Source organism: Lissotriton vulgaris, chromosome 4_1 (genome assembly GCF_964263255.1).
Source record: "Lissotriton vulgaris chromosome 4_1, aLisVul1.2, whole genome shotgun sequence".
NCBI lineage: Eukaryota > Metazoa > Chordata > Amphibia > Caudata > Salamandridae > Lissotriton > Lissotriton vulgaris.
In genome coordinates this window covers 1,324,834,951-1,324,861,698 of record NC_141691.1, presented here as the reverse complement: position 1 = coordinate 1,324,861,698, position 26,748 = coordinate 1,324,834,951, and the positions used below count along the sequence as shown (strand labels likewise).

The window sequence follows — 26,748 nt, the reverse complement described above, 5'->3', positions numbered from 1 at the left end:
CTGTTTCCAGCTTGGCATGGTCTGCCCTCAGGAGACCCAGCCCCGTTGCAACCTGCGCTATGTCTTGGTGCAGGGAGTCTTTCGTCGCAGATATCGCTTCCAATATGTTGTCTAGTCGCAGGTTCAGCCTTTGTTCCTGCGTCGACGTATCCGGGGGGCACGGGTACCGCCATCTTGGTTCAAGGTGGTCGCCTCGTCCCGGCCTTGTTTCGCACTTGATGCACCGCTGGTAGCGGCCATCTTGGTCGTGTCAGGTGCCTCCCTAGGGTCGCCTCCACGGGCTATGTCAATACCCAGGACCCGTGCCACGGAGATGCGGCCCTCCGATGCCTCCCAGCAGAGCCTAGTTAGTGTCACCGCAATGGTTCAGCTCCCGTAGCCAGAAGACCATTTATCTATTCTTTTCTGTTCCCGTGCGCCTTCAAAGTGCTCATGATCCAGAGGCCTCTTCGTATAGTTTATGGCCATTTACTGTGCGGGCCCACCACACCTCCAGCCCAGGCCCAGAGAGCGTCCAATCTATAAGCAGTGAACCAGCAATGTGACCCCAGTAGAGCCGGCGGGCGTCCTCCAGAGCCGGCTATTCCGGCCGCCCACGGGTGCTGCGCCGTACAATGCTTATGTTGCAGTTCTAAGCCCCTTGCTGAATCGGCACCGCCACCAGTCATGGAACTCTTCAATGGTATGTGACTCACCGCCTGGCACTGGCTCCCCGCAATCTCCGCTGGCACACAGGGCCCGGTCAAGCCCGGTCCTTAATCTCCTCAGCAGCTGCGGCACTCCCCGGCGCTCAGGATCCGGGAGCATTTGTGTTCCGGGTCCGCTCCCGCTGCTGCCTAAGATGGCTGCCTGCAGGTCCTCCACTCACTCTGTGTGCCAGCAGAAGTGTTTCGGCCCAGGGTCCCCGCATACAACCTATCGCCGTTTCCAGTGCGGACCCTCCATGATCCCCCAACAATGTCGGGGAAGGCCCCGTCCAATCATCCGGAGGAACCAACCGCTCGCCTCCGACAATGCAGGCATTCGGCCAGAGCTAGGTGCGCAGCCTGCTTATGGGCATGGCGCCGTGGTAGATTGACATCCCTATCTCCAGTGCCACTCAGTCCCAGCACCACCACCCGTCTTCAAGCCATGCAGTTTGGGTGTCGCACTGGGGGTCTCCAGCTCCTCACAGCCCCAGGTGGGTCAAGCCGAGCGCCCAAGTCCAGACCCTGCGCAGCTCAGCTACGGCCGCCCCTGCCAATGTCCTGCTCCGGGAGCCCTGCTCCGCCTAAGCTCGCAGTCGGATTGCTACGCAAGCTTGCTGCTGGTGAGTGGCATTCCTTATGTAGTCAGCTTTTCCGTCCCGGATAGGCGTCCCCCTCCTGGGAGAACACCGCGAAGCCGCAGCCGATCCCCAGCAGCCGCGGGAGACAGAGCCGCCGCTCCGGAGCGGACAAACTTTACATGGCCGCCAAGCCGGGGAGTGGGGGGATGGGCGCCGCTTCTGTCGGTCCCCGAGTCGGTGGGGAGCACTCCTCGCTGCGACCTCCTCTGCGGTGTCTGACTCCGCCGGGGCTACGCTCCGCTCACCTCCTACGGCCGCAGGTCGCGCTTCACTCTAGCCGCGGTCCCCCTCGTCCCGCAGAACGGCCTCCACTGCCTTCGACCGCCGCCATCTTCCCCATTACAGCTCGGCACCTCGGGGCTTCGGAGTCAGATCCCGGCGTCGTTTTTGAGCACTCGCCGACTCACCGCCGCACTCCTCCCATTCTCCGATGTTCCGTGCGGGTCTAATGTCCGCAATCAGGGCTTCAGGCAGGTATTTCAGGATGTTTTGCGGGATCAGGCGCGGAGCTGCAGGCTCACGCCGTCATTCTGATCGGCGTCCAAGCCACGCCCCCTCCATTCATCACTGTCATACCAACATTCCAATACCATTTCTCACTCTGGCTAAGCAGCTAGGAGGACCTAGGCTGATTACATAAAAAAGTAATACTTAGGATATAACACATTCCGATTAGCCAAGAGAGATTTTTTCCATCAGCCGTCTTGCTCCTGCAGGAGCTCACGGTGATTGGCTGGCTGCAACCTGAACAAAAACACTGCAGCTGCCATTGTAGAAGTCCGGTGCTTGGTACAGTGTTCTGCTAATTAAAATTAAAAAAAACGTATAAGAAGGCAGGATAAGAGTATTCTCACCCCCTGGATCTTGTGAGACGGTCCCAGAGGGAACTCTCTGGGGTCAAATTTAAAAAAGATATATTTTTGATTTGGTTTTATCCCGCTGTAGACCCAGGGGAGCCAGTGACATCATGTGCACACTTACAAGAACCACAAAGGAGTAAGCGCGGCCCCTGGCTTTTGCAGGACTCACTCGGCATTGGAATAAAAATGGGGTTGGGTGCAAGTCCTGGCCATAAGGCAAGCCATGTGGGCAAACCCAGCTGTACACAGCTGATAGCTGTGCACAGCAGGGGGTTCGCTATCTGTATGGGGTTGGGTGCAAAAGCCTGGCCACAGGCAAGGCCTTGCTACCAACACCCAGCCACATGCTGCTTTCAGCCAGGTGTTTGGTGCCTATGGGGGTGTGGCTGCAGACATATAAAAATAAGATATTACTTTACTTTTTCAGCTAAATGGTTATAACATCAAAGCTAATGACTTATGGACATGTAACACCAGCAATGTTATTTATCTGCTCCTATGCCCTTGTAACTTGGGGTACGTGGGCGAAACTTCCAGATCAATAAAAATCCGGCTGACCGAACATAGGTCAGCAATTAAGACTAAAAAATTATCTGCGCCTTTAGTTGCACATTTCATGGATTTCCAACATGCTCCATCCGATCTGCGATGGCGCATTTTGGAGAAGATCAGTATTTCTAATAGTAAGGGAGGAGAAAGGATAAGAAAGAAACGAGAAGTTTTTTGGATCTTTTCCCTTAGGACCTTCACCCAGGGCCTCAATAATGAATTGCCCTGGGAGAATGCAATCTTATAAATATCATAATCTGTTTGGCTAATAAGATCCCAGTAATGAGAATCTGTTCACTGCTTCCTTTCAACATGTGTTTGTATACCTATACAAACATATCCTGAATCAGCCCCCACATATATTGAAACCCTATTTTTATTAGGTAATCTATACCCTACAATGAAATTATTTGCCATCCGCAATCATAAGGTAGTTCTCACTACACCAGTACATATAATGCAGTCTATACAAAATATAATATCAGGTGACATTATTTTTCCTTTTTTTCCTTAGATCACAATATAAGCTCTATTCCTTACTTCCCGCCTTTTATTAACATTAGTAGATATTATATTAACGGTGGTAGGATTAGTTATATATAAACACATGTAATGCCGATAAACAGTATTGCCCTTTAAGACACACAGGTGATAGCCCATCCAATGGAAAATGTCCGTATATAAGAACGCTTGAAACCCCCAATCGGAGTCGTTCTTTCTCGCAACCTGACCCGTTGGCAGAATACCCGGATGCAGCTGTTTATCCTTAGCGCTTACGGTAAGAGAACGCGCAATCTAGTTAGATTAGTCTAAGCAACTTAATTTTTCCCGTCCTCAATGCTAAAACTGTGCCCTTTATTTAATAGGAATTGCATGCGCATAGAAGGAATTATATGCGCTCGGCTCCCAACCGTACTAGACAGCAAGTCGGCTCTAAAGCTACAATTTTTTTAAACTTGAACGCCGGACGAGCGAGGCGTGCACGTTGTTACCGCGTCTATTGCTCCATCATAAAGGTATGTCTTTACTTCATGGCTTATAATACTTGATTTAGTTTAAGCCATAATATTTACTTGTATATCTAATGAGCATCATTATAATAGGACACAAAGATCTAATAGGGGTATACACTTTTCCATTAGGAGCCATCACGCTATCGGCGGCCCTATACTAACGCCCTCGCCATTCACTTTTACTCTTCACAAAGAAAGGGTTGTTCCGATCGACAAGCAACGTTTACTTATCCTTTTAGGTAAGCGGATAACACGTGCACTCAAATATTGTCAACAGATTACTTGAATCTATCCCATATTGTGCATTTTTTCTTCTTTGATAGGATTCCAATACTACATTCTATAGTTTTATGGTGCTGTTCAACCAGTTGACTGGAACCCACGCTTTGAATATACAAAGTCTATTTTCAGGGTAAGAACGTTATAGGAATACTTTCCCCTTTTATTAAACCAATAATAGCAACAAGACGTGTACTAATGTAATAACATAATTCACCCGTAGGTTTTGTGATCACGCTCTGGACTCCGACTTGTTTTTATATCATAGCCTAATTAGAAGAGAATTGTAGCAACGCCCACGACCGCTGCCCACTGATACGAGTATTAGGTAAGAGAATATTAATTATGTGAATGGATCTTAGGTTGCTATCTAGAAATAGGAAACAACCATTCACCTGTCTACTAATAAACAGCATTTTATTTTAGGTTAAATAATCTAATTACACCTAGTAAATTAAAAAGAGACAACTCAATTACTTATAAATGTAGTAATACCTGATTACCTATCCTTCCCTTCTCTTTTCTTCTTTGTGTCATCCTTTCCTTCACTTTTATTGTTTTAACAAGTACGAATGAATGAGTCCTATTTACAGTCTAGGGATAGACATATGCTAATATTTTTGTAAATACGTCTCTTGCAAATAGTATTAAGTTATTTTGAAATTGAACATATAAAAAGGTTTTTTCTACATCTGTAACGACATTTATACAGATATGGTGGCAAGAATGTAATAATGATTATCAGTCACACCGATTTTTCCCCAGATATGTATATGAAATAGGATAGCTTACAGCCACACCATCTTTGTCATTGGTCCCTAGTGGAACTAAAATTTGCTGTTCTTCATGAATGGGTTAACATCTATCCTGCTAGTTTTGTGAACACAAATTATATCATGTTCTGTTTTTAAAATCAACGCCAGATCCACAAATTAAGTCATGTCCTGTTTTTGAGACCAACGTCCATGCATAGGTTGTTTAGTTGTTTAGTTGTTTAATTAAAGCGGTACATCAGGAACTTGGAATGAAGATTATACTTGTACCAATAGAATGGAGTAACAAATTGTTAACTGGTTCAGTTGTAATTATGTCACGATAGGAATTCAATAACATTAATATTATGTTATGATTATGTTTTACAGAATTTTGATGGTTAAAGTCCTGATGAAGGCATATTGTATATGTCGAAACGCGTCGACTGGATGCCATCTAACCTCTTTTTAATCTGTTTTGTGAATACATATGTATCATTATTTTTATCAACTGTGACTAATGCACTTACTTTTTATCCCCTTTTATCAAATTAAAAAATTATATTTTTACTAACTGAACTAGTTTATTTGTTGAATCTATTGTGTACTTTCCTTAGTGTATGCCTGGGATTGTTATTTTTCACATATTACTTTACTAAGGGCCAGATGTAGGTAAAAGCAGTTTAGCGAGTCCTTAATAGCGATTTTTAGGGAATCGCTATTAAGGACTCGCAAAATGCCATCTAGGTAGGAATCTCAATTATTTTTGTGATTCCTACACATTTCTTGTTTGTGACTCGCAAATTGCGAGTCCCCTATAAAGGAATGGCTTCCCATTCATTCCTATGGGCCAAGAGGCCCATAGGAATGAATAAGAATTGTGCGTGCAATTTCAAGGGTGCAAGGGTTCCAAAAGGACACCCTGGTGCACTCCTGAATTGTGCATGTGAGCACATGTGGTGCACATACATTCCCTAAGGGCATGTTTGTGTGCCACATGGCTCGTTAAAAAAAGTAAAAACTTGCTTTTTTAAAGGAAATCGCAACTTACCACTAACTTGAAGTTGGAAGTAATTTGCCATTCCTTAAGGCATTATTGCAATTTGCGATGCCTACTAGCATAGCATTTAGGGGATTGCAAATTACATTTCTCTAAATGCTTGCGCAAAATGAGGAATCGCAATTTTTGCGATTCCTTATTTTGCAAGTAGGTATTTGCCTACCTACTTAGCTCAGAGCTAAATTTCGATCGCAAACACTGATATTCTGCGAATTTCAGTATTTGCTATTGCTATTTCGCTTGCTAACATCTCGTCCTAAGTCCTCTAATAACGAAAAAAAATGTTTTAAAATAAACCACTGCAATTCACAACTTATATGTAACTGACATTAGTATAAATTGCACAGCTACAATGCTCTGCTTATAACTACACATATTGCATTACTGTTGACAGCTGAAATCTACGGAGGTCCAATTTATCTTTTGTTTTTCAGTGAAATGTAGTTCCAGGAATGTCATAAAAGGGCATTTGTGGTTGAAATGAATCAAGGTGCAGGAATCCCATATAGTGATCAAGCTCTTTTGGCATCGTAGTTTTGGCTTCCCTCTTAAACATCACAAACACTTGATGTAAACATGCACTTAGCACAGGTTTTCTGTGTGTCCCAATAATATTAATGTAAAATGTCACAATTGACATCATTATTAATGTGCATTCACTGTAGAATTAGTGAATTTATATTGACCGTGTTCCTTAACTGTATTAAATGAACGTTAAGGGTTTAGGTGAATGAATAAACTATTCTCACACTATTGACCTGTATCCACATTAGAAACGATAATGGATTTATGAAATGTGTGTACTAATGTTTCATTTTTGCATTTGAATGTTGTTCCTAGTTATATTTAAAGACGTATACTCAGTTATTTACCTTTTATGAACTTTTACGTGAATCGATTGTAGTGACTAATGCTTTAAGTTGCCCTGCCTAGGCTGATGTTCCTTCTTGCATAAAGTGCTGTTTTACATTTTCTGATTGCGTGTCTTTTACTTACAGACCTTCACAAGGAACACGGATAACCAGAGCATTAACACAAGTCTCCGTTTATTAATGTCGCAAATACCCTTAGGTGATCAAGAACAATATTGCTCCCATGTTTGGCCTGGGAGAAATTGTTAATGTTACAGCTTACAACGTGAGAATAGAAAGGACAATGGAATCCCGGATGATGCAAACAGAGGGGCATTACCAGAGAGATTCTGGTAGAGATAACTAGTGTTCACACTGTATGATGTTATGCCACATTTCCTTGGATTTTGCAAGGGTTAGACCACTATGCTTTCCACTTTGACTTTTGCAGAGTGTGGCTTAGGCTAACATGTATTCCCCTAACCCAAGAAGACTTTTGACCGAGTCTCTGAGATGCTGACACCTTCCTATACTTACCTGTGCTTTCCCTGCATTTCTCTTTTTTCTGCATTTGCCTGATTTTTGAGATCCTGTTATGTCTAAATCTTTCCTCTTAGTCTGAACTTCAATTTAGAAGATCTTAAACTGCACTAATGTATAGAAGAGAAAATCAGAAACTCTTCTCTGAGCACCAAATTCAGTTATAAATATTTTCTATTGCTTTGACTGAACTTCTTTTTTGCCTTTTATTTGTAAGCCTAAACTTCTTTAGGAGGTGAGTTTTTGCAGTTGCCATTCTGTATATTTACAGCATGGTACTGAGTTTTGTTTACCTTAACTTGACTGCCAACTCGTAATACACCTTCTTAACTTTAGTCACTGATTCCTGGTTTTTATTGTGTAACTCTCAGGATGTGAAGAAAAGATCCTTTAGATAATCAATGTTAAGAAGGGTTAGCCAAGAGCACTGCACTAACTTCCAGTGGCTACATTTGTATGATTTCATGCCAATCTCATAGATCTTGTTTCCGGTCCAGGGAAGACATGGCTTGGCAGTTCGGGCTGGACTGTTCCCATGAGGCACAGGGTCAGACTGATTTGCATATGGCCATGTCTGAACTGGGGTGGCAGAGTGGGCTAAAGAACGGTGAAGGTTTAAACCCAGATCTTTTGACTGGGTGTGAGTGTTTGATTGATTCAGATGCTCAGTCCATCACAACCCCCTTTTGTACCAATCTCATAGATCTGGCACCTTGGTGGACAAAACACTTATAGTACCCTGTTTTCATTTCACCAAGAGTATTGAATCAGTCTGCATCATCATAACATTTCTATTCAGTGTTTTATGTACATTTATTTATCCAGGTTATAAGACCTATGTGTTAAAGGTATATAAATGTGCATAAAGTTCCTCATCTGAATTATAGCCATCAAGAAGTGTTGGGGTCAAATTGCGATGGCAGTCATACCGCATTCCAACAGGCTGTTGGTAGCGATCCGACCGCAGACAGACCTTTAGAATGAATGCCGGCTTACAATTCCAGCGGTCGGATCTGTAACGTTCCTGTTCGAAGACTGATACTCCTCAGGATTTGAGTGATGCTATAAGGGGTCCACCCCTTGATCTTCCCCAACTCCTACAATGACTGCACAAACTATTAGGATGATCAAGTGAGGTAAGGATAGGAAGGGAAAAGCAGGGAGTAGAACCTGAAATGCAAATAAAACACCATGAAATACAAAGGGCATGCAACACTATGCTCATTAATTCTTGCTAGGAAATCCTGTTACCTTGGACGATAGACCACACAAGCAGACTCTGTCATCCTTCAGACAACATGGTATTACACCATACCGGATACTACACTGCAATGTATATCTTTTGTAGGTGAAGCTGAAAAGCGAGAAGCACTTTATAAATAATGAGCACTTTTCAGTTGTTTCCTACGGTCCCGTAAGTTCTCTGCCCTACGCAACACTGTTCCGTTATTAGCACCTGAATGTTTGAATACACTATAGCACAATCCAGGCTTTGTGCTATGTACGTTTTCCTTCCTCTTTGAATATCCACCAATCCTGGTTGAGAGAAAGTCACGAAAAGGAATACGGGAAAATGAACAACTCCTTCCTCTGTGAACGTGAAACAAAACTAAGATACTCAGTTACTCTTGTCCATTAGGACAGAAAGAAAACCAAAGACGGGTGTTGATTAACAGCTTCTGGCCTGAGCGCTTTAACCACAGGAAAATTCAACAAAGTACGGCTCCTACCTTGGAGCGCCCTTAACTGAAACGAGGTGAAGTCTCCTCTCCGCTGACGGGTGTTTCCGAACAGGAGCGCCCGGTTGGGGATCAAGGCAACAGCTGAAGGAAAAGGACAAAAAGTTTGCACGCCTTTCTTCTCCACTGAGACGTAAGGTTATGCCTCCCAGTCAGGTCGCTGTTTGGACGAATTCTCACAGAGTTGAATAACAGTCCAGGAAATTGACGCTCCCAGCAACCTTCTTACTCCTTCGGGAACTACCAGGGTACAATGATTCGACAGCTTCGAATCCAGATTTACGCACGTCATGGTGTGCGTGTCGAATTCTTTCAAGGATGCTGCTCCGCCTTCACTCCATGGGCCTTCTCGGAGTTGTAGGCTATGCAGGTACAACATCTGCCAAACCTCACAGGATCCACTACAGTCAGAGGGAAGATCGCCACCTTCGACAGGATCTGTGATCCCATTGGGGTGGTGGTTCATTCGTATCCCTGAATGGCAGAGACACAGAGGGAGGCACTGCAGTTGAAATTATGTTATCCATTTCTGACTGCCTTTTCATGGCAGGAAGACTGCCATGAAAAGACTGCCGGAAACAAATATGGGGGCCACCAAATAGGGCGCCAGTATGTAGTGGTGGGCCTCAGCAAGGCCTACCAGTGCTAGGGCTTCGCCCTTCTCTGCACAAGTCTTCAGACCAATAGGATATAAGTTGGCACAGAAACTGGAATAGAAAATACAAAGTTTATTAAACCTCATGAGGTGGAACTACATGCACACAACAACCTTCGGCAATGTATGAAGTAACACACTGAATGGAAGGAGCGTGGTCCTTTTATACTCACACAGGGGCTCAAAAGAAGGCAGTACAAGTACAAGAAGAAGGTTTTAGTTACATATAAGGTTATACAGAAAATGCACAGTCAACAAGTGGGAGCAGCTAACAGTTGCTAATTCTGGTGAACACATCATGACAGTTACAGACTAACAGCAGCTGCATGGACAGCTGCAAGCTCAACTGAGCATGTGCGAAGCAGAAGAAATGAAATATAACCTGTCTCTAGGCAGATTCCAAGAGCAGACAACAGCAAGGTAGGACAGAGCACATGGCATGCAGGTGGTAGCACATGGCAAACAAGATGGCTGCCAGAAATACAAAATGGATTCTTCAAACCGGATAAGATAACCTCTAAATACAGGATGGCTTTTGCCAATGCGAACCCAATCTCTGCCAAATTTACAACAGACGACCCTTTTAACATTAGCTGAAGACAGTCGTTCATCTAGGGTAATCTAGATATGCATCCTGTACATCGATGCTCATCAGCTCAGTGACCTCTTTATTTAGCATTTGTTGGGCTTTCATTTCTGCAACATTTCTCTTGGCAGGTGTACAAGCAGTGATGCACATAGAGCACAGCATGGGACCACATTGTATACAAATACAGCATGTAACTAGTATCACCAATAGTATACATAGAATAGTCAGTAGCTTCCAGCCCAAAGTAATAAAGAGTGTCCACATCCAGTTCGAAAAAGTCCATGTACCAGTCTCTGGGTGAATCTCTGCAGCGATCATATGCAGTTTAGAGATTGCATCATATTCTGAAGGCGGGTGATCCGGAATGAAAACACAACAGCTGCTGCCGATGATGTGACATGCACCACCTCGATCAGCCAAATTCACATCTAGCACCATGCGATTCTGAAATGCTACAATCCTCGCACCTTGCAGCTCCTCTGTAATGTTCTCAAGTGCCAGAGCTGTCTGATTGGTAACTGCTTCCACAACACGGGTCAATCGCCTTATCGTTCTGCTGTTCAATGCAGCACCCACGAAGAAAAACAAACCCAAATTGAAATCAACGTATTGTTGCAGAGTCGTGTCAGTCTGGTCCACTTCATCAGTACTTATTGTCCTCTTATTCCTGCTTCTGGAAATGTCATGGTACAGTCGGAAATCACGATGATACGATGCAGGGGCATATGGCTGAGATACCCGCCACCCCCTCTCAACACAATCCCCAAAAGGAGGGAAACCGGAAACAGTTCTTAAAGTTTTTGGATGTGGGATGGAGTGACCATCCCGGCCGTATTTATTAAAACAAAAAATTAAAACATTAAACGTTTTCATGTTATGTACAATTTCATTATCACATTACGATGTTTGGCTAACCTTAACATAATCTCTAATACAGAGGTTCTCCTAGCCGAACTAGCATCCTACAAAAACATTCTCTAAGAACACTGAAATTGTACATCCTAACGTTTAAGGGCCAACGGCAAGGTCATAACCGGTGTCAAGATCCCTAACCAGACTTACCCCTCCCACTTGGGAGGGGCGACAGCACAGAGGCTTACCTCAAGTGCAACTACTAACAATTTCCCTTGACTTGACGGGGGCACTTAAGACTCGACGCCATTTAAAGGTCGTTCGAACACTTGTGTGTGGTATCTAGAAGGTATCGTTGACCTCTCCCCACCCCACACAACTTACCGCATCTGCCGTCGCAGATGACCCTGGCCCCGGGAAATTCCCCAGGAGGGGGCTGTAACCCCTCCTACAAAGGAAGGGGCCTTGACCGCCTTTCCTTTACTTCCGGCGACCCGCCCTTAGACGGGACCGCCTCCCCACTGAGGGGCCAATGGCCACCTCTCCCGAGCGCTCCCATCCGTGTTGGGTGACGCCCACTCATAGGGATCTACCAATTAGTGCTCACCGATCATGACCTTACCGCCTACCAAAAAATTAAATACGACAATTCTGAAACCTATGAAAACATTGGTCACTACGACCGAAAGAGCATGCTAGAAATGCAACACTACATTAACTTATTTTAATCGTAACAACCTAGACTGTATTCACCATACTTTATTATGATTAACCACAAACTGATACTGTCACAGCCTATAAATGAAATGGAAAAACCAACTTATAACTTCACTTTATTGCACAACAACTTGCTGTCCTCAGGGGCTGGTGGGTGGGTCAAAATTGGCTCTTCGTTCCGTCCCGAGCTCACGTGTAGCGAGGAGGTGCAGCTTCGGAGCACAAGAACAAGAGGACGTCTTCTGGTCTTGCGCCTTCTTTTATCCGTCTTCAGGGCGGGCGAAAAACCCGCCCCTGCCCGCCCCGAGGGCGTGGCTGGCTGCGTCGGTGTCTAGGCCAGCCCACTATAGGGCGGGAAAAAGCGCGCCCCGGCTACGCCGCTTCGGGCATACCAGCCGAGACGCGCCTCCCGCCCAAAAATGGCTTCCCGGGGGGATCGAGGCACTCAGCCATACGTTCGGGGGGACCGAGTGGTCGCCCCTTTCCATATGGCTGAGATACCCGCCACCCCCTCTCAACACAATCCCCAAAAGGAGGGAAACCGGAAACAGTTCTTAAAGTTTTTGGATGTGGGATGGAGTGACCATCCCGGCCGTATTTATTAAAACAAAAAATTAAAACATTAAACGTTTTCATGTTATGTACAATTTCATTATCACATTACGATGTTTGGCTAACCTTAACATAATCTCTAATACAGAGGTTCTCCTAGCCGAACTAGCATCCTACAAAAACATTCTCTAAGAACACTGAAATTGTACATCCTAACGTTTAAGGGCCAACGGCAAGGTCATAACCGGTGTCAAGATCCCTAACCAGACTTACCCCTCCCACTTGGGAGGGGCGACAGCACAGAGGCTTACCTCAAGTGCAACTACTAACAATTTCCCTTGACTTGACGGGGGCACTTAAGACTCGACGCCATTTAAAGGTCGTTCGAACACTTGTGTGTGGTATCTAGAAGGTATCGTTGACCTCTCCCCACCCCACACAACTTACCGCATCTGCCGTCGCAGATGACCCTGGCCCCGGGAAATTCCCCAGGAGGGGGCTGTAACCCCTCCTACAAAGGAAGGGGCCTTGACCGCCTTTCCTTTACTTCCGGCGACCCGCCCTTAGACGGGACCGCCTCCCCACTGAGGGGCCAATGGCCACCTCTCCCGAGCGCTCCCATCCGTGTTGGGTGACGCCCACTCATAGGGATCTACCAATTAGTGCTCACCGATCATGACCTTACCGCCACAGGTCCGGATAGTTGACCGGCTATCCGGACCCCCCACAAAACTCCTACCTAAAGGTCATGTTTCAAAGATTTTAACCAGGCTAGGAAGTCTCCTATGAGTAACTCATTCCCCGCCCTCGACAAATGCACACCATCCCCCAGATACATACTGTCATCATTAATACAATTATGCGAGATCGAATGCAATGCCTTGGAACGGAACAACCTACTCACTTTGTTATTCAATTTTTTAACAGAATGATTCAAAGCAGGGATCGAGATAGCCCCCCGCCACACTTTTCGTGGGATCATATGAGACCATGCGATTAGGCACCCCGGAACTCTCCTCGCTAACCAACTTACCGTGGAAAGCATAGCCTCCAGGAGAAGTCGTCTACCGGTGGTGACCAAATCATTGCCCCCCAAATGCACTATGACTATGGACGGCGGTGACCTCATCCGCTCTAACAAGCCCTCAAAATATTCCTGAAACTGGTCAATACAGAGACCGCCCCTTCCGTAGAAGGACACTCTGTACCCGTATTCCTCAGGTACGTGAACCATGTCACCTGCTTTGAATACGTCTCAAGTGCCAGAGCTGTCTGATTGGTAACTGCTTCCACAACACGGGTCAATCGCCTTATCGTTCTGCTGTTCAATGCAGCACCCACGAAGAAAAACAAACCCAAATTGAAATCAACGTATTGTTGCAGAGTCGTGTCAGTCTGGTCCACTTCATCAGTACTTATTGTCCTCTTATTCCTGCTTCTGGAAATGTCATGGTACAGTCGGAAATCACGATGATACGATGCAGGGGCAAAAACACAGGGGGCAACAGAAAGGACACGTAGCAGACCCCTGACCACCCAACAGGTAGTTGATAATATCCCTTATTGCCACAAACAAAGTAAGCATTATGCGAGGCTGTAAAACTGATGTTATTGGCACCTTCAATGGTTAGAATTACAGTACATTCACTTCTCCCACTGGAATTCTCCCAACACTACTAATACATAAATCTGCTTTAGCTCTAGTAACAACAATCACAAATGGTCCATTGTTCTTGATAGTTCTCATATTCGTGAAGACATATGGTGTCGAAATATTGTCAGGTTGATACTCTTCCTATTCCCATTTGGTCCCTTTAGTTTGAGGCTAACCATCTTTATCTTGATATCATACTTTATTGAGGTGAAACTTAATCCCACCTACTGAAGGCTTTCCAGATGCAAACAAAAGTGCATACCAGCTTGACAAGAACAATTGTGCGAGAATGGAAGAGGCATGAACGCTGTTCCTCCCTTTTTCTGGTGATCAAGTATCATCCGACACACCCAACAGTTGGTAGTATTTGTGGCATTATGAGTATGATGCAAAATCTGGATGAATGTATTATTTAGGTAGGATTGTCGATGCGTCTGCTCATGGTAGGGAAGGGTAAAGTAGTGGTGTTTAACTGGCACTGAAATTTTGGTGATCAAAAGCTGTCGAGCAGGAGCCACTTTCTCAACAAATCAAGCTATTATTGCCATAGCCACCATAGCAACAACAAACTCTAAAACAAAAAATATTTTCTTATTGCAGATCTTAGCAACTGTTGATCTTTCAACAGACATAATTACTTTGTCGTCAAAAACAACCGTTGGAGCTCCTATCCCTGGGCAGCCGTTGATTTCTTCACTGAGGGTCAAGACAGGGGTCACTACACTATGCAGGACTGTTCCTCCCCCTTGCCACATCGGCATTCCGTTTCACCAACACAGGGCGGTAGCTACACCAGTCTTTTTTGGCAAAGCAGATTCTTTCCTTGGTCTCAACTGATATCAGGATTCTCCAGCGATTGTGTGGTCCGGGAAGCCTTCTGCAGATTCATCAGGTGAGATAGCTTGACCTTTCTCCGTCTCCAGAATCTCTCGATGGTCGGTCAACATAGCAGGTTCCACCAAGGTAGGTAGTACCCTCTTGCAGTGAGTACTATAGACCCAATTCTTTTGACTCGTCACTCGAACTGCAGGCCTTGTCACAAGGAGCACTTGCTCTGGTCCTCACCACCTATCTCTCGAAGACCTTGACCATCACGTGGTCGCCAGGATGGAGTTTGTGGGCCTCACCTGTAGATCTGTCAGGAAGAGCTTCTCTAACCTGTTGATGAATAGAGATCAAACTGTCAGTTAACTGTGCCAAATAATCATTCATCAGAACACATGGAACATCATGTATGGGGCGTGGCTTAGGAACTCCCCAAATGTTCATCAGTCTCCCAAACACCACCTCATATGGTGTAAGCTCAGACCGTGAATGTGGCACGAATCTTATGGACAACAATGCCAAAGGTAGTGCATCAGGCCATTTCAGAGACGTGGAAGCCAGTATTTTCGCTAACTTCAATTTCAAAGTAGCGTTGTACCTCTCCACTAATCCTGCTGATTGTGGGCGGAAGGCTGCATGGAATTTCTGTTTGATTCCTAATCCTTTCAGAACATACTCAACAACTTGCCCAATAAAATGAGGTCCGTTGTCACTCCACAAAAGTTTGCAAACACCATATCTTGGGGAAAAACTCCTTTAGAAGCACCTTAGCTGTAGTGAGAGCTGTATTATCCTTTGTTGGGTATGCCTCTATCCATTTGCTGAAGGCACATACCACCAATAGGACATACTTCAAGGTATTGCAGCGTTCAAGTTGGATGTAATTCATCTGCAAATCTTCCAAAGGTGCAGTCGGTGTAGCAAACCCTCCTGTAGGAGTCCGTGTCCCTTTACCAGGATTATACTGCCAACAGATCAAACAGGAGAGTACTACTCTCTTAGCTGTGCTGGCAATTTCAGGATGCTCCCAAACTTGCGTAACTAATTTTGTTATTGCTAGAGCTCAAACATGTGCCAGCCCATGTGCCATTTGAACCATATGCTGTAAATAGGCTGCAGGTAGCTTCCATTTATCCATGTCTTTGTTGCGCCAACAACCCTCATCGCCCAATATTCCTTCTTTAGCCCATTGATCAAGTTCTGCTACAGAAGCAGATCTCTGTACATCTAACACTTCCTGTCTAGCATCATGCCATCGCTCAGCTTGAGACTTCACTATGTACATAGAAGTAGTGCTTCGTTGCATTGCAGTCTCACGAGCTACGCGATCTGCAAATGCATTACCTTGTCCAGTCTTATCAGTTACTTTCTTGTATGCACTACACTTCACAATAGCTATCTTCTTTGGATATGTTAGTGCAGTTCAGAGATTATGCACTAACTGTCCGTGCATTATCTGCATCCCGTGGGACGTAAGAAAGCCTCTTTGCTTCCAAAGCAGGCCAAAATCATGGGCCACTCCAAAACCATAGCGGTTGTCTGTATAGATGTTCACACACAAGTCAGTGCTAAGTTCACACTCTCGTGTTAAAGCTATTAGTTCAGCTGCTTGAGCTGACTTCTGAGGTATACGAGCTGTTTCCACTGCTGTCTTAAGTGGCGTAATTGCATATGCAGCTGAAGTCGTGCCATCTGGTAACTTCAAACAGGACCCATCAACCCACAGTTCCCCATCTACATCAGAAAGGGGCATATCTTGCAAAGCAACGCAACCCTTTGTCTGTTCCTCAGTAAGGAATATACAATCATGAGGCTCCTGAGACTGAGTCACAGGATATGACAACAAAGTGGCTGGGTTTAAAGTCACACATCTCTTTAGGGTAATATGAGGGGTCAACAGTGTCAATTCGTAGCCTGTCAGACGAGCACTAGTGAAGTGCTGCGTTTTGGTCTGGTTTAGAAGGGCATCTACTGCATGGGGTACTAGCACCAACAATTTATGTGAAAAAATTATCCCTTCACTCTGACGTACGGACACAGCTGTTGCTGCAACTGAACAGAAGCATCCAGGCAACGCACGAGCAACAGGATCAAGTACTGCTAAAAAATATGGACAGGGACGCTGCTTATCACCATGTGTCTGCACTAAAACTGACAATGTGCATACATCTTTCTCATGTACATAGAGAGTAAAAGGCTTCATATAATCTGAAGTACCTAACACTGGTGCAGAACAAAGAGCTTGACGTAACTGATGAAAAGCATTCTGACATTCATCTGTCAATGGATGGGGCATTGAAGTGTCTTTAGTCAAAAGCGCTAACAGGGGTTTAACAATGTGTGAAAATCCTAATATCATTGCCTGAAAAACAAAGTCAGACCAATGAATGCACAGACATCTTTCTGAGTGGAAGGCACTGGTGTGTCTAAAACTGCTTAAATGCGATCTGGTGTAAGTGCACGGCCCTCCTTAGACAGAAGGTGAACTAAATAGGTTACCTTCAGTCTACAATATTGCAATTTCTTCCGTGACACTTTATGAGGGTGCGATGCAAGGAAAGAAAGCAAAGAAAAAGTAAATTTTTCACATTGTTCAGGAGCATCGGCTACCAACAGGATGTCATCGACATATTGAATAAGAGCCACTCCCTCAGGTAAAGCAAAAGAATCAAGCTGTCTTTTCAATGCTTGGCTGTAATATACTACGACTCTCAGTGTACCCTTGAGGAATTCTACAAAATCTGTATAATCGTTTATTCAAAGTGAAGCCGAACAAATATCGGCTATCAGGATGAATAGGAATTGAATAGAAAGCATTCTTCAGGTCAATCCAGAAAACGTAGTTGCTGTCGGAGGAACAAAAGTAAGATGTGTTGTTATGTCAGAAACCACTGGGTATTGTGGGACTACAATCGTATTAACTTCTCACAAATCAATAATGAATCTGTAAATCCTAGTGTCATTATCTTTTTTCAAAATGGGAAGAATAGGACTGTTGCAAACATTGTAAGGAACTTCCCGCATAGGTTTCGCATGAACTATCATACTCTTATCTGTTCCGACGATAGAAGCTTGTACCACGCCGGTCTGAGATGTTAGTGCAGCTGCTGCTGCCTTTTTCTCCAGTCGCAAACGGACTGCATCAGAAAGCAGTTTAACCAAACGCCTGATTGTATCAGCCTGCTGACAAAAGACAAAAAGACCATCATACATTTGCTTACAATCAGTTGCTACATCATCAGGTTCCAATTCATCAGAATGTTTCCTAAACCGCTCAACAACCTCTGTTGCAAATACCTCGGTAAAATATATTTGCTCCCTTTCCTGCCAGTTTTTTATGTCATCTAAAAGCTCAGAAGCATTGGCGGTACTACAAAGGGCCCTAGGAGCAGCAGATCTAAGTTCAGACAAACGCTCAGTGGACAACATAGTTTCCTGTGCTTTTTCCTGTTCTTTAGAAGAGTCCTCATCTGACTCACGAGGGGCAGAGGGAACAATATACGGAGGTGGAGAACGATCTAATAACAAGAAATCATCTTGAGGTTTATTGAGGATAGGATGAAGGGGTTGCCTAACAGCATATTGTCCAGTTACCTGTAAATGATGCTCCTTATCCTCTCTCTCTTTCAGTTCTTTTATGTCCTTATTTTTCAACTCTAATGCTTTCACATAAATGTTCTTTCGCTGTTCTTTTTCAATCAAGGCTTGCTCACGCTTCATTCGTTCACGCACTTTATTCTCCCACATTCGTGCACAGTCAAACATATCTTGCCTAGTCTTCCGCTTAAACATACTTTGTTGTACATACTAAATCTTTCGCAAATCAAACGACCCATACATAGGCCAACTCAACTCAGGATCCTTACGAGTATATTTATTCCATAACGTGCTGTACATTGTAGAAAAAATACCATATTTAATATACACACCCCTATTAGGCGTCCCCTCCAGGGGGCCGGTTGTGCTTCATTGAGTCTCAAACTGGTGCCACTACAAAAGAAGCACATCCTAGGAAGTGTGCTAGAAACAGGCATGTCAAAAATAGTTCAGAATATGCAGTATTATAACCAAAATAGTGCTTACGGTCAATATTCCCTCTAATTTTTTTCCTCTGTGTGCGGCAGTTTAGGGTCTCTGTGTGCTGCAGCCATGGCTATGTGCGCCAGAAACCAGACCACGTGTGTGTGCAGTGCCAAATATCCCTCCAAACTTTTGTTAAAAAAACTGAAAAGACTGTGCTTTTCCACACACACACGGCGCCACGTTAAGGGTCTTAAGGCAGATTTGGAATTTGGATAGACAGAGGCTTATGCTTGTTTAAATCTGCTGAGTGATATTAACCATGGTTATGGAATGAGGCTATGTCATCTAGAAGTGCGTTCATATTTTGGTTTTCTTTCGAGGCAGCTATCATTTTGTCCGGCTGTTGCTTCGCTGCTTTTATACGTCGGTGTGGTTACGTCTTTCTGAGTCCCTTGATTTCTGGCCGTGCACCGGCGCTGAAATGTTGCTCATGCACATTTGGTATAGCTGCGGTTTCTCTCCTTTGTCACCTCCTTTGAAACAACAGCTGTCGCCGCAGAAGGGATGAGAAATCCCGCCTGTGGTTGGCTAGGGCGGTGGGTGGCGCATGAAGTGAAGGCCGAGAGAGAGGAGTTACAGTGTCACTGGTCCGCACACAAGGAGCTGGTGTTGGTGGATATCTAAGGCCTGCCAGCTGCTGTGAGGCATACTGTGGGAGGGGTGGCACTATGCCACCAGAGCTCAGCTGCTTCCGACAACGGCGCAGTTCCTCTTCGTCCCACCATCACCCTCCACCCTCGGTCCTCTTTTTGGTACTTATTCCCTAATCGGCCTGCCTCCGCCCTGGCTTCTGTCTCATTGTCACCTGTCCCACAATTCTCTCTGATGCCCAAACTCTTCTGGTGTGCTAATAATAATAACAGGAACAATAATGTGTTTTTGTATAGCCCTTCATATACCACGCCTCATTTATAAGGACTGGAAATAGCAAGTAATATTATGCAATCATATAAACTCCAAATGCACGTGGATGTGGGCAGTGAGCCTTTAATTAATGTCGGGGTGATGCATGGCTACATTGTTCCAGGCCCTCAGTGCCCCATCATCCCAGCTATTCCAAGATATCAGCATACTCTTTCTTTCACATAAAGAAAGCTCTGACATTCTAAAAGTATCACTTCTTGTACGTGTGCAAATTTCTGAATTTTAAAACAGATATTATATACAGTATTTTATATCAGAGGGAGAGACCCCCCTGGGGCCAAATTCTAAAACATTTTCAGGCCCACAGGAGTACAGGGGTCGCATTGACTCCCGCATGACTCCAGCAGGATGGGAAAAACATTATAAAACAAGAATTTGCAATGCAATAGGTCACACATTTACGACGAGTATGAGCTACTGGTATTGTAAATGACAATGCCTTTTATTTATGTGTTGACTCTAAAAAAGTAAATAAAAGGCATTGTCATTTTACAATGCTCATTGCTGAAACTCTCGGATATACGAGACCTATTGCATTGCAAATGCTTTATTAATCTGCTTGACCCACACAAAATAAAGGACTCACGCGCCACAATTTGTAGGGAGAAGTCAGCAAGGAGACACCAGAGCCCTCCTTCGCACTGTAACAAAGTGTCTAGTCTCGGAGCAAGTACGGGGGGAGATGAGACTGAACTATAGAGAGTGGGGCAAACCTACAAATGGAATAGGAGCATGGTTTTCCGTCTTGTCCTCAAAGTTAATTTCTTGATGTTGCTCGCTGTCACCGACTATTCTTCAGAATCTCTATATTCCTTTGAAGGACATGTCAATTCCTATCCTCTCGTGTCTCTTGATCCTTCACTTTTTATCTAATTTCTCCATCAGGCCTTCCTACTACTCCTAATATTTTCGAATCTCTTCCTTTCTATTTCTCCTCTCTGTCTTCTTAACACTTTTCTCATTACATCTCGTCTCTATATGTATCCCTCTCTCATGTTTACACTTTTGCCTTTATTCCTCACTCCTCTCTCTTGTAGTCTTAATGTTTGGTTATCCCTCAAGTCCATGAGCTCTAATGTAACTTCAGGGCTTTTAATCAGATAAATTTTCCTCATAGTCACACGCATTTCCTCTTTATTAATCTATTAATATACTGATGCTCATGGACTGTATGGAGCACACATGCATGTTTAGCTGATGTCTCACATTTTCATTTATATAACCCAATCCTGGAGGCATTATCCAACCATATGACCATCTGCAACATCTGCATTATGAGACACAAGGGATTGCAAAAGCACTTGTGCCTTCGCTGCCTTCGATTTGGGGTACTTGAGGCCTGTGGACCCAGACTTCCTTGGGCAAGAGCAAGCGAGCAGAGCACCGCCGAGGGCCACCAGCAACGACCCTGCCCAGCCAATGAAGATTGCAGATCCAAACTCATATTTGGTGTTGACCGGGGTGAAGGGGTTGTAGAAGTCCTGCACAATCGTGTTGCCTTACCATGAACATGCAACCAGAGCCGCCAGACCTCCCGCAAAAAGATGATGCCCCCGGTCATGGCGATGCGCGCCTTCTTCACCTTGTCGTCTTCACCACACTTGGTACATTTCTTGCCCACAGCGGACACCACAATGAAACCACCATCAGCGCTCGCGTGGCCTGTAGAGAACCGGACAGCGCCAGGCTGCTGTCTTACACCTTGCACTGCATCTGGCCTGTGCTCTGGATGGCGCAGCTCATCCACAGCCCCTGGTTGACGGCGATGGTCGTGATGATGCTGTTCCCAGCGTTGGAGCTCATCTGCCACTGGGGCAGGATGGAGGGCACGATCAGCACAATCCAGCCCAGCAGCGCCAGCAGGAAGCCCAGCATCTGCAGTCCAGAGTTCGCCATGATTGATCCTGGCCTCTGCAGCACCTCCCCTCCCGCTCCGGCCTCTCTTCCCCTGCTCAGATCCGCCGCCCTCTTCCGCTCCGAGCCTCTGTCCGACCGGCGCCTCCTCCCTTTCTCTTCAGAGTCTGTATTCATATTAATTGCAGTGCACACGGGCTGCAATTAATATGAATACTACCTCAATGGCCCACAATCAGCCCGCATCTGTGCACTGTTAAGAAAAGAAAAGCACAGTGTCAAACACCGCCTGTGTTAAAGCACACGTTGTGTTAGAAACTCAGTTTTTCTTTTCTTAACAGTGCACCGCTGCGGGGCTGATTGAGGGCCATTGAGGTAGTATTCATATTAATTGCAGCCAGTGTGCACTGCAATTAATGTGAATACTAACTCAATGGCCCACAATAAGCCCGCAGCGGTGCACTGTCAGGAAAGGAATCAAGCAAGTGCAAGGGCCATTTTCATGTGAACAGAAAATGATGGGTTTTCCCACCGCTCGCATGTTAAAAGCAGCGGCGCGAACAGTCCCAGAATGTGCGTGCTAAATAATGAGCACTGCGTGCTTGGGGTGGCTTCAATGCGTGCGTGTGCGGGCGCGCAGCTTATTGGGAACAGTGCTTACGGTACTCTTCGTACGTTGCGCCGTTCAAATCAATTCAAAACAGAGAAAAATCTCCTCATTACCTGTCTATATGGATTGCAATTTATATATTACACATTTCCAAATACAAATATTGGCCAATCATACAAATCCGAAGCCACAGTAAGCGTTACTAAACTACCTTACCAATCTCAGGCATCAAAACCAACAGCAAGTGCCGCATAACGACTCTTACCAATCACTTGGTGTCCAGGTTCCAACTGCCAAGTTATCAAAATCGACCAAATGGTCACTGCACATCGAATCAACAGAAGAGATCTCAGTCGAGGACCGGCACCACCTGGATGTTCAGATCAGAAAGAGAGGAAAAACGCAGTGGTTTCCAAGACTCGGGTCTCCTCGGGCAGCGATCACGTCCAAAGCGAGATTCCAATCCTTCATTTCGAACACTCCTTCGGGCATCCGAGTCGCCGATGAGCCCCGCGTTGGAGGGCCAATTTGTAGTGGTGGCCCTTAGCAAGGCCTACCAGTGCTAGGGGTTCGCCCTTCTCTGCACAAGTCCTCAGACCAATAGAATAGCAGTTGGCACAGAAACTGGAATAGATAATACTAAGTTTTTTAAACCTCATGAGGTGGAAGTACATTCACACAACACCCTTCGGCAATGTATGAAGTAGCACACTGAATGGAAGGAGCTTGGTCCTTTTATACCCACACAGGGGCTCAAAAGAAGGCAGTACAAGTACAAGAAGAAGGTTTTAGGTACATATAAGGTCATACAGAAAATGCACAGTCAACAAGTGGGAGGAGCTAACAGTTGCTAATTCTGGTGAAAACATCCTGACAGGTAAAGACTAACAGCAGCTGCATGGGCTGCTGCAAGCTCAGCTGAGCATGTGCGAAGCAGAAGAAACTGAATATAACCTGTCTCTAGGAAGATTCCAAGAGCAGACAACAGCAAGGTAGGACAGAGCACATGGCACGCATGTGGTAGCACATGGCAAACAAGATGGCCGCCAGAAATACAAAATGTATTCCACAAAACGGATAAGATAACCTCTAAATACAGGATGGCTTCTGCTAATGCTAACCCAATTGCTGCCAAATTTACAAGACGTATGTCGTGGACCCCAGTGAAGTTGCTTTGAGGGCAGATGCAGTGCTCCCACTCACCTCCATGCACTCTGTGCCATGCACAACATGGTGCTTGGCACACAGTCCATGAAAATGCAGGAGGTGTTCCTTATCATGGTGGCCTGAGTTGCTGCCCTTTTCCTTGGCCACAGCACATTCTGCCATGATAACGAGCTCATTTCGACTGCTAGCATGGAAGTTGCATCGTAATGCAGCTGTCAGACCACTGCCTTCTTATTGATAGTCTCCTACCTGCCGCAATACCGGGCAATGGTACGACCAACGACCATAGTAATCGGCCCCTTATTTCCACAGAATTTCAATCTGTCTTATTTTCCATCATGTTTATTCCAAATGAGTTTTATTATTGTATAACTTGTGTCTTCATTTTTGAAGTGTTTGGCAAGTTATGCTTCCAGTATAGTGTAGTTCATACATGCATTGTAGTAAATTTACTGCACACATGTTATTGCATGCTGTTCTTTCTATTTTTTCTTTTTTAACTTTTATTGTTATCAGCAAAACAGTCATTGCAGAACACAACATGTTGCCTATAACACAGATTGGGCCGGCTGTATATCTATGTAAAATGGAACAAAAACTGTGCATACACAAATACACAGCAAGTCGCCTACAACCTATCCGGACCGGTCACATTAATTTTTGCAATTTCAGATGCCAAGGGCATTTGACAGGGTCGCATCTGCATGTGTGATGCATATAGTAGTTCTTTGCCTTGATAAACACAGAGCAAAGCACATGGATATCACTCTTCTTGAAAACAGTTACACAGCATTTAGAAGTAAGTCCAAATTTCACAGTAACAAATTTAGCCGTCTCTGTCTCCCTGAAGATCATCTGCTCATGAGTTCATTATTGCGTTTTCAGTTGGTGATCTCAAAACAGCCTAATGTGTGTTGGCATCTAGGGTCAGGATAGAATTGTTGTATGTAAACTAGAAAACATCCAACGAACAAGGTTGATACAGGTCATAAAGCTTCCTAAGTGTGAGGCGCGTAGAAGGGTCAATATTGCTCGATGAGTGGGGAGAATGGCAGGTACCTGCAGTGCGCGTTGTACTCTGTAAAAAACATGTGAAGCAGCAAAAGAAACAAGGGTCACATCCTGCGTAGTCTATACCAGTGTCTACTGAGCGCACATATGATTTGCGTGACCGCCCGAGAATTAAGTCTCCTGATCAATTTCAGGTTCCTGCCTGATCAACGTTCTCCTTGTTCTTCACAAGAAACAACGATCTCACAAGTCGGTGGAGGAAAATGCGGCAGAGGCCGGGGTACCCCACAAGGACGTGAGCAGCCCGAGCAGCCCCACTCGGCTGGCGATAAAGGCAAGCAGGAAGATTTTTAACGTCAACGCCCTGAGTTCCAGAAAAAGAAAGTTGCTGCGTTAACAGCAAGATATGCCACAGATAATGAGAACACAGCTTCGGAACCAGACATGGGCACTAACACTGTTAGACAGCGCAGAGGAGATTACAGTAGTGTGGCAAGCACTGCGTCAGTATCTGAAGGCGCCAGCAACTGACACGTTCATCACCATAGAGATAGCTGACACTAGAGTGGCTCCTGCTGACAGACTATATGAAGTAGTCCTTTTAATTGAGGGTGACATACAGCATAACATAAAATGGAATTTTGAGGAAAATTTGACTTCCACATATGACATTTTGTTAGTGGATGCAGACTGGCCCCCACCTTTTATTTTGACCGCTCTGAGAGGGGAGGAAGTAATCCTCCATAGTTTCTTACACTCTCTGCCCAAGGAGCAGGTGCAGAGCTTTGTAGAACAGTGGGCTCTGGCGCTTTCGCCGGCTTTGTACCGTACTCAGGTTGGGTAGAATAAACTTTTGCCCAGGCACGAGATTCCATTGCAGTCAATGCCACGAAAGCTCCAGTTGCAGAGATCCTTGAACAATTGGAATATCGTTTATTTTTTTAACACACTTTATTATCGACAGCATCTTGTTCAGGGCAAGTACAACAGAATCAGAAACATACACAGTCATTTTCATTATCTCCCCAATTCCTACATCGAACTGGTGCGGGGAAAATCCCAATATGTGTACAAATGTAAAATCCAGAATCATCTAAACCAATATAATCATCCCCCGTCCCAGCATTACAGGGTCAAGTCATATACAATCCACTTATTAGGATTCTGTTGTGTGTTAGTTTCAATAAACCATTCTTACTAAACTAATCCTACCCACAACTCCTCCCACCCCCTCCCACCACCCATTTCTGGTCAGTCCTCCCGCACCATACAATACCTGTGGATTTTTCGGGCATCACCTAATTTTCAAAGTACCAAAGGCTAAGATAGTTCATATGTTACATTAAGAAAGGGCCACAATCCACAGGTCTCGTAGGGCTAACTTATCTCATTTGGACCCATCCACCACCGTTGGGTAGAAGTCCATCACTTCTAGGGCAGTCAACATAGCTTCCCACTCCAATGAAATAGGGTATTTACGTAATCCCTTTTCTTCTTCTCTATGGAGGGCAGCCCCTTCCGCCCAGCCCCACAACAACAGATCAGCCTGCCAAGTCGGCACCGTAAGGGGTCTAGGGGATTTCCACCTCATAGTTAGGACCCTTATAGCCAGTACGTACGCCAAATCTAAGAAATTGAATCCAACTTTCTGCTTCCCAGAACGGCGTCGCAGTCCCAATAAGTAAGATAATGCCTCCATCGGAGCCGGCAACTGAATCAGTGTTTGAAGGGAGCGGCAGATCTCACTCCAATAGGCACCCAATCTGGAACAGGCCCATATCATATGTATAAAATTAGCCTCGTCCTCCCCACAACGAGGGCACAGATGAGAAGAGCCCGGGAACATGAGGTGTATTCTCCTGGAGGTTAGGTAAGCTCTATGGAGCACCATTGTTTGGATAAATCTAAACCTAACATTGCGTGACACTATCTTGGGGTGTTCCAATATAGACTGCCATGCTCTATCCACAATTCCAATGGCAGTGTCCTCGGCCCACCGCATCCTGAGGGACTCAAGCGAGGTCGCTGCATGCGTCCGGAGCCCAGTATATAGCCATCGGACCAAGTGCCTCCCCCGGTCCCATGTAGTATAATAAGTGCACAAGTTCATTTTGTTTGGGTTCAGTGCATTGTGGGGCCCAGTTGGTCCTAATAAAATGTGTTACAGTGGTGTGTATCAAATATAAGCGTGCTGGAGTACATGTGGTCCGGACAAATGTGTCATGATCTAATAGCACGCCATCCCCGAAAAAAGAGCTTATGTTCTCCACCCCATTCTCAGTCCA

General features: G+C 45.1%; 1 pseudogene; it reads right to left on the bottom strand.

The window, feature by feature from the left end:
- Window positions 1-21,031: 21,031 nt before the first annotated feature.
- Window positions 21,032-21,717, bottom strand: LOC147723942 (claudin-7-like; annotated as a pseudogene).
- Between the last annotated feature and the right edge of the window lie 5,031 nt (window positions 21,718-26,748).